The 14,880-nt window shown below is 38.5% G+C and overlaps 1 protein-coding gene and 1 pseudogene across 8 annotated transcripts in view; both read left to right on the top strand.

Moving 5' to 3' along the window:
* RABGAP1L (RAB GTPase activating protein 1 like) overlaps positions 1 to 14,880 on the top strand; it is a 739,452-nt gene that overhangs the window by 657,952 nt on the left and 66,620 nt on the right. The window lies entirely within an intron of this gene.
* LOC139176536 (replication protein A 32 kDa subunit pseudogene) overlaps positions 1 to 14,880 on the top strand; it is a 52,995-nt pseudogene that overhangs the window by 13,198 nt on the left and 24,917 nt on the right.

The following is a 14,880-nucleotide window of genomic DNA, read 5'->3' on the forward strand; positions in this document are numbered from 1 at the left end:
ATTTCATCTTCTTTTATTATCTATTTATTTTTAATTGAAGGATAATTGCTTTACAGAGTTTTGTTTTCTGTCAAACCTCAATATGAATCAGCCATAGGTATACATATATCCTGAGTTTCATCTTAATAGTGATAAAATGATTCAATAAAAAGAATCACATTATTTTAAAACTTTATTTAATTCAATTAACTCATTATTTTTTTTAAGTCATTTAACCTTCACAACAAAACTGTAGGCTTATTTTACAGATGGTCAAGCTGAAGCAGGGGTTCAGAAGATAACTCAAGGATACACTGCAGGAAAGTAGCAAAGTCAGAATTTGAACACAGGCTCCCTTGCTCTGGGACAGTGTTCTTAATTATTATTGAAAATGCATGGCATTAAAAAAAAAAGATAAAATGTTTTATTTGCATTCAAAACAAAATACATGGCGTTATGCTTTTTTCTCACTCATTAGTTATTATAAGTATAATACTATACTTATAATTATTATATGTTATTGTATAATCTTGAGATTATATATCCCTTTGATTATCAGAATCCTGAACTTTTCTACACCCAAACAGTTTCTAAGGAAGATGGTAAGTTAGACGTTAAATCTATAATTAGAGTTTCTTTAATTTCTTGAAGGTGAATGATTGCTCTAACAGTGATCAGCCCTGTTGTTATTTACTATCTTTCGGATAATGTGGATATTAAGGTAAACATGCTTACTTAAATTCTAAAAGCTCCATGTTTGACTCTGAGTTCTATACATGCAAAGGTTCTTCCTGTAGCAAGCATGCTTACAATGAATAAGTAAAGCAGTTAATAGTTTTGTCTGTTTTGAATTTCCCTAACTGTGGAAAAAGCATATGCTAACAAGAAAGTTATTGTTTGAATGTGGAACTGCTGCCGTCTTACTTGAATCTCACTTTTCAGTCTATTTATTCAAATACATCTGTGAACTTATTGTTGTAATGGGGAAAAAAAAAAAAAAAAAACTTTGATAGTCCAGAAACTGGCACTTGAGAAGAAGATTGGACAGGTACAAAGATGGCTTATACTAAAAATTATCTTAAATGAAGGATACTTAATTATACAAAGGCAGCCAAAAATATCAAATGTATAGAGGGCCCAGCGTGGATAGCTAGTCTTTTGGTTGACAGACTCAGGACCCAGAAAAGTCTAGCTGAAACAGTGTGTCCATGAAGCATAGTAGGGCAAAGAGTAATATGTGGGATTCAAATCCAGAAGAATTGTGTGTAGTATAGCATGTTAATAGCATTTTATAGATATTTTTAGTTATTAAAAGCTAACTTAAGTCTTAGTATTAATAAAATTAAATTTTTATTAACTATGTCCTTTGCACCCAGTAATACTAGTGGAGTTAGTGCTAAGCTTACAGAAGAGAGCCAGGTAAAATGGGGTTCCTACCTCCATGGGATTTACAGTCTAATAGGCAAAATAGATGTTAAACAGTTATCAAAAAACGTTATGAATTTTATGAAGAGAGGGGAAGACCTGAGTCCTAAGGGAATTTTTAGGGAGATCTAGTCCAAATCAGAGGGACTAGGCTCTGCGGGAACACAGAGGAAGAAGTGATCTAAGTTAGGTATCAGGGACCTGAGGGACAAGGAGGTTTTAACCATCTGAAGAGAATGAGGGGAAGGGGTCTGGTGTTCCAGCAAGAGCAGCAAGTGTATCCTAAGTTTCAGGAGTGAGCAGGAAAACTTAAAGAAACGGAGCAGAGAGTGCTGGGTGAGGGAAGCAAAGATTGGCTCAAAGTTAGTCTAGAGAAGAGAGCGGCCTTTAATAGCCATGTTAAGGAAACTGGACTTCATGTGCAGGGCGATGGAATGCTGTTTCAAGGTTTTAAGCAGGGAAGATCTCAATTTTATGGCACTTGTCAGAAACACTAAGCTAATGATTTAAACGTGGCAATGCATTTGACCTTTCTGCTTCTGAATTTTCTCATCTTTAGAGTGAGAGTCTTGGGTTAACCATTTCAGATCAAAGATCTCTAATGTGCATGTAAATCTTCTGAAAAGTATCATGTCTAGGAAGAAGTAACACAGTATTTTTCATCTGTTCTGCTCTGATTCTATTTTTCTTCCTTTCAGATTTAAATATAAGTTTTGCTATGGAGCATATTTTAGTATTTTAGAGTACAGAAAGTACTCTAATGATTCCTCTGATGTGGTTGTTTTTTTTTCCCTAAAATAGAATTTTGTCATCAGAAAGGTAATATAGATGTATTATGGAAAAATTTTTAAATGTGGAAAATAATGAGAAGGAAATAATAGTGATGGATACCGTGATACTAAAATACTTGGAATATAGCTAGAATGAAGGGTGCAGGCTGGTATTGTCGTCATTGTTCAGTTATCCTGCCACGTCCAACTCTTTGCAACCGCATGGACTACAGCACGCCAGGCCTCCTGAACCTCACCATCTCCTGGATAGGCTGGTTTGAAATCTTATCAAAAGGGAAATTCCGCTGCTGGGATAGCAGAACATTGGAGGTCCAATAATAGTCTTCAGGTTTCTGAAGAACTATTGTGTGGAAGTTGGAATAAAAGGCAGAATCATGGTTAATGAGTATAGGCTGCTAGAGATCCAGATTTCAACTCAGAAATGGGAAAAACAAAACTAACTATTAGAACTTTCACCAGAAGGTTAGTAAGTTCTTCTGAATGCCTGTAAGTGTTCCAGTAAAGTGCTATGTGTGTTTAAACAGTATATAGTCACTTAGGGATAATACTGAGGACATCCCAGCATCAGCTAGGAAGTTAAACTATATGAACTTTGACTCCACAATCAAGGCTTTTATTTTCGAATCTTAATTCATTACATATTTTGAGGAACACATAACTGACTTGAATAATTTAATACTTGTTAAAGGAAGAAAAGTAATTTAAGCTACTAGGTGTCTTGACTTTGAAGAGATGCTGGAAGTTTTAAAGTAATTTTTAGGTATGTCATTTTTTGGTATACAGTTCAGTGGCATTGGTTATATTCATCACTGTTTATCTCCAAAGCAGTTTCACCCACCTCCCCCCACAACCCTGATTACAGAAACTCTGTCCAGTAAGCAGTTCTTCTCTATTGCCCTCCTTTCTTCTAACCCCTCGTCACCTCTCATCTACTTTGTGAAATGCTTATTCTAGGTATTTCATACAAGTGGAATCATAGAATGTTTGTCGTCATGTCTGGCTTATTTTACTTACTGTAATGTTTTTGTGGTTCATCCACGTGGTATCATATTAGAACTTCATTCCTTTTTATAACTGAAGACAGCTTGTTACATGTGTATACTATATGAGCACATTCTGTTTCTCTGTTCATCTGTTGTTGGGCATGTGGATTGTTCCCTTATTTTGGCTGTTGTGAATAATGCTACAGTGAACACGGGTGTACAATTATCTGTTTGAGTCTTTGTTTTTGATTCTTTTCAGTATATACCTAGGGGTGGAATTGCGTCAGTTGGTAAAGAATCCTCCAGAAATGCAGGAGGCCCTGGTTCAATTCCTGGGTTGAGAAGATCTGTTGGAAAAGGGATAGGCTACCCACTCCAGTATTCTTGGGCTTCCCTTGTGGCTCAGCTAGTAAAGAATCCACCTGCAATGCAGGAGACCTGGGTTCCATCCCTGGGTTGGGAAGATCCTCTGGAGAAGGGAAAGACTACCCACTCAAGAATTCCATGGGCATCCATGTGGTCACCAAGAGTTGGACATGATTGAGCAACTTTCATTTTCACTTTCACTTTCAAGTTAAATATAGAATTATCCTACGAGGAATCACCACAGTGCTTTCCATGGGGGCTGGACGACTTTGCATTCCCACTGGCAGTGTAGGAAAGTTCTAATCTCTCTACTGCCTCACTAACATTCTTAACACTTTTCTGACTTTTTATTTTTGTTTTTTATTCTAGCCATCCTCATGGATATGAAGTGGCTATCTCGTTGTGGTTCTAATTTGCATTTCCTTATGATGACTAATGATGTTGAGCATTTTTCATTTGTGCTTATTAGCCATTTATATATCTGGAGAAATGTCTACTCATCTCCTTTGCCCATTTTTAACTGCATCAGTTCAGTTCAGTTGCACAGTCGTGTCCAACTCTTTGTGACCCCATGGACTGCAGCACGCCCGGCCTCCTTGTCTATCACCAACTCCCATAGTTTACCCAAACTCCATGTCCATTGAGAAGGTGATGCCATCCAACCATCTCATCCTCTCTCATCCTCTTCTCCTCCTGCCCTCAATCTTTCGCAGCATCAGGGTCTTTTCAAATGAGTCAGCTCTTCACATCAGGTAGCCAAAGTATTGGAGTTTCAGCTTCAGCATTAGTCCTTCCAATGAACACCCAGGACTGATCTCCTTTAGGATGGACTGGCTGGATCTCCTTGCAGTCCAAGGGACTCTTGAGAATCTTCTCCAACACCGCAGTTCAAAAGCATCAATTCTTCAGTGCTCAGCTTTCTTCACAGTCCAACTCTCACATCCATACATGACCACTGGAAAAACCATAGCCTTGACTCGATGGACCTTTGTTGACAAGTAAAGTCTCTGCTTTTTAATATGCTGTCTAGGTTGGTCATAATTTTCCTTCCAAGGAGTAAGCGTCTTTTAATTTCATGGCTGCAATCACCATCTGCAGTGATTTTGGAGCCCCCCAAAATAATAACTGCATTATTTGGTGGAATTGTAAGAGTTCTTTATATATACTGGATATTAAACCCTTATTAGATATATGTTTCACAAATATTTTCTCTCATTCTGTAGATTGTCTTTTGACTTTCTTGATGTTCTTTGCATAAAATTTTTAATGTTGATGAAGTCCAACTTACTTTTTTTGGTTTGTGTCAAAGATATTTTTAGTTAGTTAGTTCATTCACTCAGTCGTGTCTGACTCTTTTCGACCCCATGAATCGCAGCACGCCAGGCCTCCCTGTCCATCACCAACTCCCGGAGTTCACTGAGACTCACGTCCATCAAGTCAGTGATGCCATCCAGCCATCTCATCCTCTGTCGTCCCCTTCTCCTCCTGCCCCCAGTCCCTCCCAGCATCAGAGTCTTTTCCAATGAGTCAACTCTTCGCATGAGGTGGCCAAAGTACTGGAATTTCAGCTTTAGCATCATTCCTTCCAAAGAAATCCCAGGGCTGATCTCCTTCAGAATGGACTGGTTGGATCTCCTTGAAGTCCAGGGGACTCTCAAGAGTCTTCTCCAATACCACAGTTCAAAAGCATCAATTCTTCGGTGCTCAGCCTTCTCACAGTCCAACTCTCACATCCATACATGACCACAGGAAAAACCATAGCCTTGACTAGACGAACCTTTGTTGGCAAAGTAATGTCTCTGCTTTTGAATATGCTATCTAGGTTGGTCATAACTTTGCTTCCAAGGAGTAAGCGTCTTTTAATTTCATGGCTGCAGTCACCATCTGCAGTGATTTTGGAGCCCAAAAAAATAAAGTCTGACACTGTTTCCCCATCTATTTGCCATGAAGTGATGGGACCAGATGCCATGATCTTCATTTTCTGAATGTTGAGCTTTAAGCCAACCTTTTCACTCTCCCCTTCACTTTCATCAAGAGGCTTTTTATTTCCTCTTCACTTTCCACCATAAGGGTGCTGTCATCTGCATGTCTGAGGTTATTGATATTTCTCCCGGCAATCTTGATTACAGCTTGTGTTTCTTCCAGTCCAGCATTTCTCATGATGTACTCTGCATATAAGTTAAATAAGCAGGGTGATAATATACAGCCTTGACATACTCCTTTTCCTATTTGGAACCAGTCTGTTGTTCCATGTCCAGTTCTAACTGTTGCTTCCTGACCTGCATACAGATTTCTCAAGAGGCAGATCAGGTGGTCTGGTATTCCCATCTCTTGAAGAATTGTCCACAGTTTATTGTGATCCACATAGTCAAAGGCTTTGGCATAGTCAGTAAAGCAGAAATAGATGTGTTTCTGGAACTCTCTTGCTTTATCCATGATCCAGTGGATATTGGCGATTTGATCTCTGGTTCCTCTGCCTTTTCTAAAATCAGCTTGAACATCTGGAAGTTCACGGTTCACATATTGCTGAAGCCTGGCTTGGAGAATTTTGAGCATTACTTTAGTAGCATGTGAGATGAGTGCAATTGTGCGGTAGTTTGAGCATTCTTTGGCATTGCCTTTCTTTGGGACTGGAATGAAAACGGACCTTTTCCAGTCCTGTGGCCACTGCTGAGTTTTCCAAATTTGCTGGCATATTTTTGCTTGACATAAAACATCATAAAATTCATAAGAACGCCTGTTTAAGAGAGTGTTTATGTAGTTTAATAGGAGTGCAGACTGTTCAGTTGAATACGTGCAGAATAGCGCATGTAGATATACGTGGTTGTTGCTCAGTCGTATCCAATTCTTTGTGACCCCGTGGACTGTAACCCACCAGACTCCTCTGTCCATGGAATTTTCCAGGCAAGAATACTGGAGTGGATTGCCATTTTCTACTCCAAGGGATCTTCCTGACCCAGGGATTGAACTTGCATCTCCTGTGTCTCCTGCATTGCAAGCAGATTCTTTACCCACTGAGTCATGCAGAATACCATGGTAGCTAAATTGAATGAAAATTTGTAGGAGTTATTTTGTTTCCTTCTCTAAGCTTTATCTTTCTGTGAAAAGATTTCAATTTACTTATGAAAGATGTTTTGAAATTTTTAACTTAATGCTTACAGAATCTGAGAATGTGCTTATAAGACTAGCAGTAAATTTTGTGAGCATATTATCTGCTTAGTAATGACATCATCTGTCTTCTTAGATTTCAAGATGTTGAAAATAGCTCATTCAAATACTCCTATTATGTGATTGAATGATTACTTATTGTTATAAAGATCAAAGCTCCTTTGTTACTCCTATGATTCTTTACAACTGCTGAATATAGAGACACATGATTAAACAGAAAGATCCTTATTAGGCTGTGCTTGCCTTGATGGTGTAGAAAGGAGATAGAGCTGACTCTGGAGATAGTGATTTTTAAACTCCTCCAGAACTAGGATGGGTTTTAGTCCAGATATCCCAGTTTTCTCCCTGGAGCTTCTGTGTTACTGCTAACTAGACTCAGAATAATACAACAAGCCCTGGTCAGTTAGGGAATGTCGTCTTATTGCTCTGTTTCTGGAATTGTTATTCACAGTGGCTCCTACCCTTGGCAGACCTGATTTTGTTTTGTAGTCAAATGAGTTGAATAGATAAGATTTGACTTTTACTTCTGAACATTTAAAGTCCAAATTGAGCTGAGTAATATGCATTTATGTTTTCGCAAACTCACTGTTTGATAAAATAAAAACATAAAAAATTGATCGATGGCATTGTCCATGGCTGGCAGGTGTTAATGACATACAAGCCATATGTTCCATATCCACACGAGACAGATGATTGTGTTCTGTTCTATAGATTTTACTGCTTTTCTCTGCCAGTGGAAGTGGTTTAGTTGCTCAGTCGTGTCCGACCCCATGGACTGTAGCCCGCCAGGCTCTTCTGTCCATTGGATTTTCCAGGCAAGAATTCTGGAGTGGGTTGCCATTTCCTTCTCCAGGGGATCTTCCTGATTCGGGGATCAAACCCAGGTTTCCTGCACTGCAGGCAGGTTTTTTACCAACTGAGTTACCAGGGGAGCACTTTTCTCTGCCAATAGCCTCTCAAATTTTTCTCACAAAAGTGGGCCAGGTAAGAGAATATGAACATACTAGCTCACATCCATTATCATGGAAAAGTAGCCCAAATGATTGGATACTTGTTTTATCCTTATACAAGCTAGAGCTGTGCATTTTTAAGTATCAAGGGTGTGTACCATGCCTTATTACAGGAAATACGTGAAAGCCAAATATGTGGTCTTTGATCTCAAGAATTTTCAGTGTCTTCAGAAAAGAACACACCCACATCTAGAAATGTCTTAAAAGAAAAGTGTAGATAAGTATAGATGAGTTGGACACAAACTGAATCTGTTTTTGACAGTGCCAGCTGTGTCTAATCAGATAAGTTTATTATGGAAATATGTATCAGTCTAAAAGATAAGTCATGTCAGGTAGTTGAAATTAACTGTGAATTCATTCTCTTCTAGATTTTCAAGAAAGAAATCCTTTAGCAGTAAGATTTATCTCAGATGTTTATAGCCTGTATGTTTTCAAGTTTTTTAACCTAGAAAACAGTGAAAATTAATATGTGCCGTTCTAATGGCAGCAACTCCTTACTGCTGTCATTTGCATTGTTATCTGGTATACCCCGTAAACAGCACAATAATTGAAAGTTTAATTTATGACCTCTTAGGTCTCTGTTGTATATGACACAGATTCTGCCTTGCCTCTAAGTAGAGGTGTCCACTCATAGTCCACTTTGCATGCTTATTTATCAGGGCCACGTGATGAAGTCATATAACTATAGGGATTTTGATTGTTTCCCCCACAGGTTTTGACATGCTCATCATTGCCATGTGAGTAAGATAGGAACAGCAAACATTGTGTTTCTAGAAATAAAAGGTTTGTCCCTGTGGAATGTCAGAACAGGCAGCTTCTGTCTTGCCTGAAGAACATAGCTATTTTTGTGTTATAATCTTCCTGATAATGTAAATATGTTTACCAAACTCTCACTTTGTGAAAATTCTACAAAGCTTATTAACTTCTGTAGGGTTAATAACTGCCTCTCACTTTCAGCTCTCTCCTAGTTGATTACCTGTCAGCATTCTAAGTCAGGTGGCAGGTAAGAAAATACCTAGCTTCTTTCTATGAATGAGCTGTCTGCAAAAGGTTTCTTTTTGTAATATTTATCTTAAAGTTTTATTGGAGAACTACAGGGGAAATGGCACCCCACTCCAGTACTCTTGCCTGGAAAATCCCATGGACAGAGGAGCCTGGTAGGTTGCAGTCCGTGGGGTCCATAAGAGTCAGACATGACTGTGCGACTTCACTTTCACTTTTCACTTTCATGCATTGGAGAAGGAAATGGCAACCCACTCCAGTGTTCTTGCCTGGGGAATCCTGGGGACCGGGGAGCCTGGTGGGCTGCCGTCTATGGGGTCGCACAGAGTCGGACACGACTGAAGCGACTTAGCAGCAGCAGCAGTAGCAGCACAGGGGAAAAAAAAAGACAGATTTTTCTTTGGTCCTATTTAAATGCCAGTGATTATATGAAATGAAAGACTACTGATTCCTTGTTTTAGAAAATAAACGTTGACACCTAAAAGATAGAAGCAAGTTAGAAAGCTTTCATGACTTTCTGGAATGTTCTTTCAACACATATCCTTCCTATATATACTAGTGTCCAGGATAGATTTCCCACCATATTTATCTACAGTTGGAAACAGAATTCGTTGCATACATTTTTCTGTAATTAGATAAGAATGTTCTTATTGCTGATCTGCAAACAGTTCATAAAGATAGCTGTTGCCTAAGATACTTCACAGTTAACAAATGTTGAGTGGTGAACTTTATTCTTCATTTTCTAAAATGTAATGGTAGTATCCTAAAAATCCAGTGATTTTCTCACATACAGTCCATGATTGTGAGATCCAAGGCTAGAAGGACGTAGGTAGCTCTGCCATCCTCACAAGCTACTTCCATCTCTTGAGTCTAAGGAGTTGTTAGAGCCTTTGCCATCTCATGGCCAATAGGAGAAAGGAAAGCTACCAGGGCTTCCCTGGTAGCTCACCTGGTAAAGAATCCACCTGCAATGCAGGAGACCCTGGTTCAGTTCTTGGGTCGGAAAGATGCCCTGGAGACTGGATAGGCTACCCACTCCAGTATTGGTGGGCTTCTCTGGTGGCTCAGTCAGTAAAGAATCCACCTGCAATGTGGGAGAGCTGGGTTTGAGACCTGGGTTGGGAAGATCCCCTGGAGAAAGGAGAAAGGAAGGGGAGGACAAACCCCTTCCCTTTTAAGAGCAGTAGTACCAAACGGAGTGCATAACCTTTGCTTACAGTCAGAGTCATATGGCCTCCCAAGCTGTGGGAAAGGCTGGGAAAGATAATCGTTTTCTTTTTCTTGGCTCGCTCGCTCTCTTAGAAAAAAATTTTTTATCTTATATTGAAGTATAGTTGATTTACAGTGTTGTGTTAGTTTCATGTGTACACCAAAGTGACTCAGTTATGCATATGCATGTATCTTTTCTTTTATATATAGAAAAAATAATCAACAAGGACCTACTGTATAGCACAGGGAACTCTACTCAGTATTCTGTAATAATCTATATGGGAAAAGAATCTGAAAAAGACAATCTGTAGACGGGAGCCCAGTTGAAACTCAGGAAGGGTAATTATTTATAGGCTTATGCATCTGTCACCTCATCAAGTTTTAGAATATTCTTGTCACCCCAAAATTACCCTCATCATCATTTGCAGTCAATCCCTATCTCATCCCCAGACATGGTAATTTGGAATGTACTTTCTATGTTTACGGATTTACATTCTGTTAATTTTATATCAATGGAATTAAACAACTGATAGCTTTTTACCTTGCGTCTTTCACTTAGCCTGACGATTTTGAAGTTCATCTCTGCTTTGTTCCCTTTCGTCGCATAATAGTATTCCATTGTATGTGTATCCCATATTTTATTTACCCATAGTTAGATGCTAAACTAGTTGTGTACTAGTTGGTTGACTTTTTTTACTTGCTTCAGTTTTTAGCTACTGTGAGTAATGTTCCTATGAACATTCGTATACAACTTTTTGTGTTAACATGTGTTTTCATTTGTCTTCTGTGGATGCCTAAGAGCAGTTGCTGAGTTGTATGGTAAGCCTGTGTTTCATTTTTAAAGAAACGGCTAAACCGTTTTGCAAAGTGATTCTTAACATTTTACATTCCCACCAGTAGTTTCTGAGGATTCTAATTTCTCCATTTCTTCAATAGCATTTAATATTGTTAGTTTTTTTCATTATAGACCATTCTAGTGGGTATGTAGTAGTAATTCATTGGAAGTTTTTGTTTACATTTTCCTAATTATGTTGAGCATCTTTGCATGTCCTTATTAGCCATTTGTATTTCTTCTTTGATAAAGTGACTGTTCAAATATTTTGCCCATTTTTTAATTAGGTTTTTTTGTCTTCTTGAGTTGTGAGAGTTCTTTATATGTTCTGGGTATGTCCTTTATCAGATAAATGATTTTTATATATTTTCTCTCAATCTATGACTTTTCTTTTTTGCTTCCTTAATGATGCCTTTTGAAGAGCAAGAGTTTTTAATTTACCATTTTTATTATTTTACAGATTATGCTTTGGGTGTCATATCTTTAAAATCTTTGCCCAATCTAACAAGAAGATTTTTTTCCAAGGTTTTCTTTGAAATGTTTTAGTTTTGGCTCTCATATTTAGGTCTATCTTCTATTTTTCTTTTGTTTTGGGGGTGCGAGGAGATATGTTGTGAGATAAGAGTTTATGTACATTTTTTTTTTCCAACATAGGGATATCCATTGTCTCAGCACCATTTGTTGAAAAAACTATTGCATTTCCTTAGCAAACTTGTCAAAACTCCGTTCAGTTCAGTTGCTCAGTCGTGTCCGACTTTTTGAGACCCCATGAACCACAGCACACCAGGCCTCCCTGTCCAAACAACTCCCGGAGTTTACCCAAACTCATGTCCATTGAGTCGGTGATGCCATCCAACCATCTCATCCTCTTGTGTCCCCTTCTCCTCCTGCCCTCAATCTTTCCCAGCATTGGGGTCTTTTCAAATGAGTCAGCTGTTCGCATCAGATGGCCAAAGTATTGGACTTTCAGCTTCAACATCAGTCCTTCCAATGAACTCCCAGGACTGATCTCCCCTAGGATGGACTGGTTGGATCTCCCTGCAGTCTAAGGGACTCTCGAGTCTCCTCCAATACCACAGTTCAAAAGCATCAATTCTTCAGCACTCAGCTTTCTTTATAATAAGTCCAACTCTCACATCCATACATGACTACTGGAAAAACCATAGCCTTGACTAGATGGACCTTTGTTGGGAAAGTAATGTCTCTGCTTTTCAATATGCTGTCCAGGTTGGTCATAACTTTCCTTCCAAGGAGTAAACATCTTTTAATTTTATGGTTGCAATCACTATCTGCAGTGATTTTGGAGCCCCCAAAAATAAAGTCTGTCACTGTTTCCACTGTTTCCCCATCTATTTCCCATGAAGTGATGGGACTGGATGCCATAATCTTAGTTTTCTGAATGTTGAGCTTTAAGCCAACTTTTTCACTCTCCACTTTCACTTTCATCAAGAGGCTTTTCAGTTCCTCTTCACTTTCTGCCATAAGGGTGGTATAATCTGCATATCTGAGGTGATTGATATTTCTCCCAGCAATCTTGATTCTAGCTTGTGCTTTTTCCAGCCCAGCGTTTCTCATGATGTATTCTGCATATAAGTTAAATGAGCAGGGTGACAGTATACAGCCTTGACGGACTCCTTTTCCTATTTGGAACCAGTCTGTTGTTCCATGTCCAGTTCTAACTTTTGCTTCCTGACCTGCATATAGGTTTCTAAAGAGGCAGGTCAGGTGGTCTGGTATTCCCATCTCTTGAAGAATTTTCCACAGTTTATTGTGACCCACACAGTCAAAGGCTTTGGCATAGTCAATAAAGCAGAAATAGATGTTTTTCTGGAACTCTTTTGCTTTTTCGATGATCCAGCAGATGTTGACAATTTGATCTTTGGTTCCTTTGCCTTTTCTAAAACCAGCTTGAACATCTGGGAGTTCATGGTTCACGTATTGCTGAAGCCTGACTTGGAGAATTTTGAGCATTACTTTACTAGTGTGTGAGATGTGTGCAATTGTGCAGTAGTTTGAGCATTCTTTGGCATTGCCTTTCTTTGGGATTGGAATGAAAACTGACCTTTTCCAGTCCTATGGCCACTGCTGAGTTTTCCAGATTTGCTGGCATATTGAGTGCAGCACTTTCACAGCATCATCTTCCAGGATTTGAAATGGCTCAACTGGAATTCCATCACCTCCACTAGCTTTGTTCATAGTGATGCTTCCTAAGGCCCCCTTGACTTCACATTCCAGGATGTCTGGCTCTAGGTCAGTGATCACACCATCGTGGTTATCTGGGTCGTGAATATCTTTTTTGTACAGTTCTTCTGTGTATTCTTTCCATCTCTTAATATCTTCTGCTTCTGTTAGGTCCATACCATTTCTGTCCTTTATTGAGCCCATCTTTGTCAAAACTCAAATGACTGTAAATGTAAACGTTTGTTTCTGGACTCCCAATTCTATTCTGTTGATCTTTGTTTATTTTTGGCTAGATTTTTAAGGCTTTCACAGTAATATATCTGACCTTATCTTTTTGCTTTGTCATCAAGTCTAGACAATGATGGGACTTAAAATGACCTCGTAACACTTAAACATCACTGAAAAGAATAATACAGGAGCTAAGGAAGGTTTTATATGTTCATAGGTTAAATACAAGTTCAGAAAGCGAAAAAGGTCCAAACATTTTACAAAATAAGAAATTATAGTCACGAAATTGTAGTATTTGTTGTATGAAAATACAAGTTAACCAACAGACCTTAACCAACAGTGGCTTAAATAAGGAGAATTTTCATTTTTCTTTCAGTTTGAGTATGCACAGTCCAAATTGGATGTAGAGGCTGCATTGAGGTGTCTCTACTGTTGAAATAACTATTGACATTAATACGGGTAACAGATGTTATTTTCAGTAGTTAAGTGTTGTTTTGAGGCACTCTGCCCTCCGATTATTAAAGCTACTTTTTTCCTTGGCAGGTTCTTCAGATCCTGGCTCTTTTTCTCAGCACTGCTTTCTCATCACGAACTTCTAAGAACATGACCTACTCCTGTACCAGGAGAGAAATAATTCTGAATAAGGGCCAGGCTTTTGGTCATTGTGAGATTTCAGCTGGAGAGGTCTCCTCCAGCTGAAAAATCTAATGACAACGTTATTTCTAAAACTAGAACTCGTGCATGTTATCCACATCTCAAAGACACTAAAACTTGTTGTTTCCTGGTAAAGGAATTCAATATAGTTGTTACAGTGCGGGCTCTGTCTGGGTTCACATCCTTTCTGCGTCCCTTTAGGCAAACAACTTAACTGTGCTGTGTACTTCAGTTTTCTGTTGTGTAAAATATGAACAGTAATAGAGTGTATCTGTAAAATTGTGAGAATTAGATAGGATGAAACAATGTTATATGCTTATAACAGCATATGGCACCTAGGAAAGGCTCAGTTAATGCTAGTCATTACTGTTACCTATTAGGTATTTGGATATTAGAGAAAACTGAAATAACCTTTAAGGCTGATGGTTTGTGTGAAACATAGTAGATATTCAGTGAATGTTTGTTGGATAATAGTTAAAAATATATGAAGTGCCTTTTTTGAAGGCATGGAGCCTTTATTGAAGAGATAACTAGTTTTCAAAGACAGTGAATAGACAGATTTTAAAGAGTTGGTTTATGTTAAATGTATAGTACATCGCCACAATTTTCATGATGCTGAATTCTGCTAGAACCTTCTCAGTGAACAGGGGCTCAAAGTCTTACCCTTAGTACCATGTCTGCATAAATGATATATAGTCAAATTACACAATAGTGTTAATCATTTGAGTATATTCTACAATGAACAAAGATTTAGAAGTCAGTTGTTTGATTATAGACTTTGTCACCTCTCAAGTTTCATCAAGAAAATATTTAGTCAAAACTTACGCTGTCAAATGGTTCCACTGGGAGATGCAAACGTGACTGAGTTCTCACACCTGAGTCAGAGGCACCTAAGGCTTCTGAGGGCTTCACTTGTCAACTAAGTCCAGTCTGTTTCATAAGGTGCAAAATACTACAGAAATCTGGGAAAGGGAAAAAAGCACCTTTCGTTTCATAATCAGGAGGGATTACTTGATGAAAGAAATGGCATTTATGGGGAGGCTATAAATAAT

This window comes from Bos indicus, chromosome 16 (assembly GCF_029378745.1).
Source record: "Bos indicus isolate NIAB-ARS_2022 breed Sahiwal x Tharparkar chromosome 16, NIAB-ARS_B.indTharparkar_mat_pri_1.0, whole genome shotgun sequence".
Classification (NCBI taxonomy): domain Eukaryota; kingdom Metazoa; phylum Chordata; class Mammalia; order Artiodactyla; family Bovidae; genus Bos; species Bos indicus.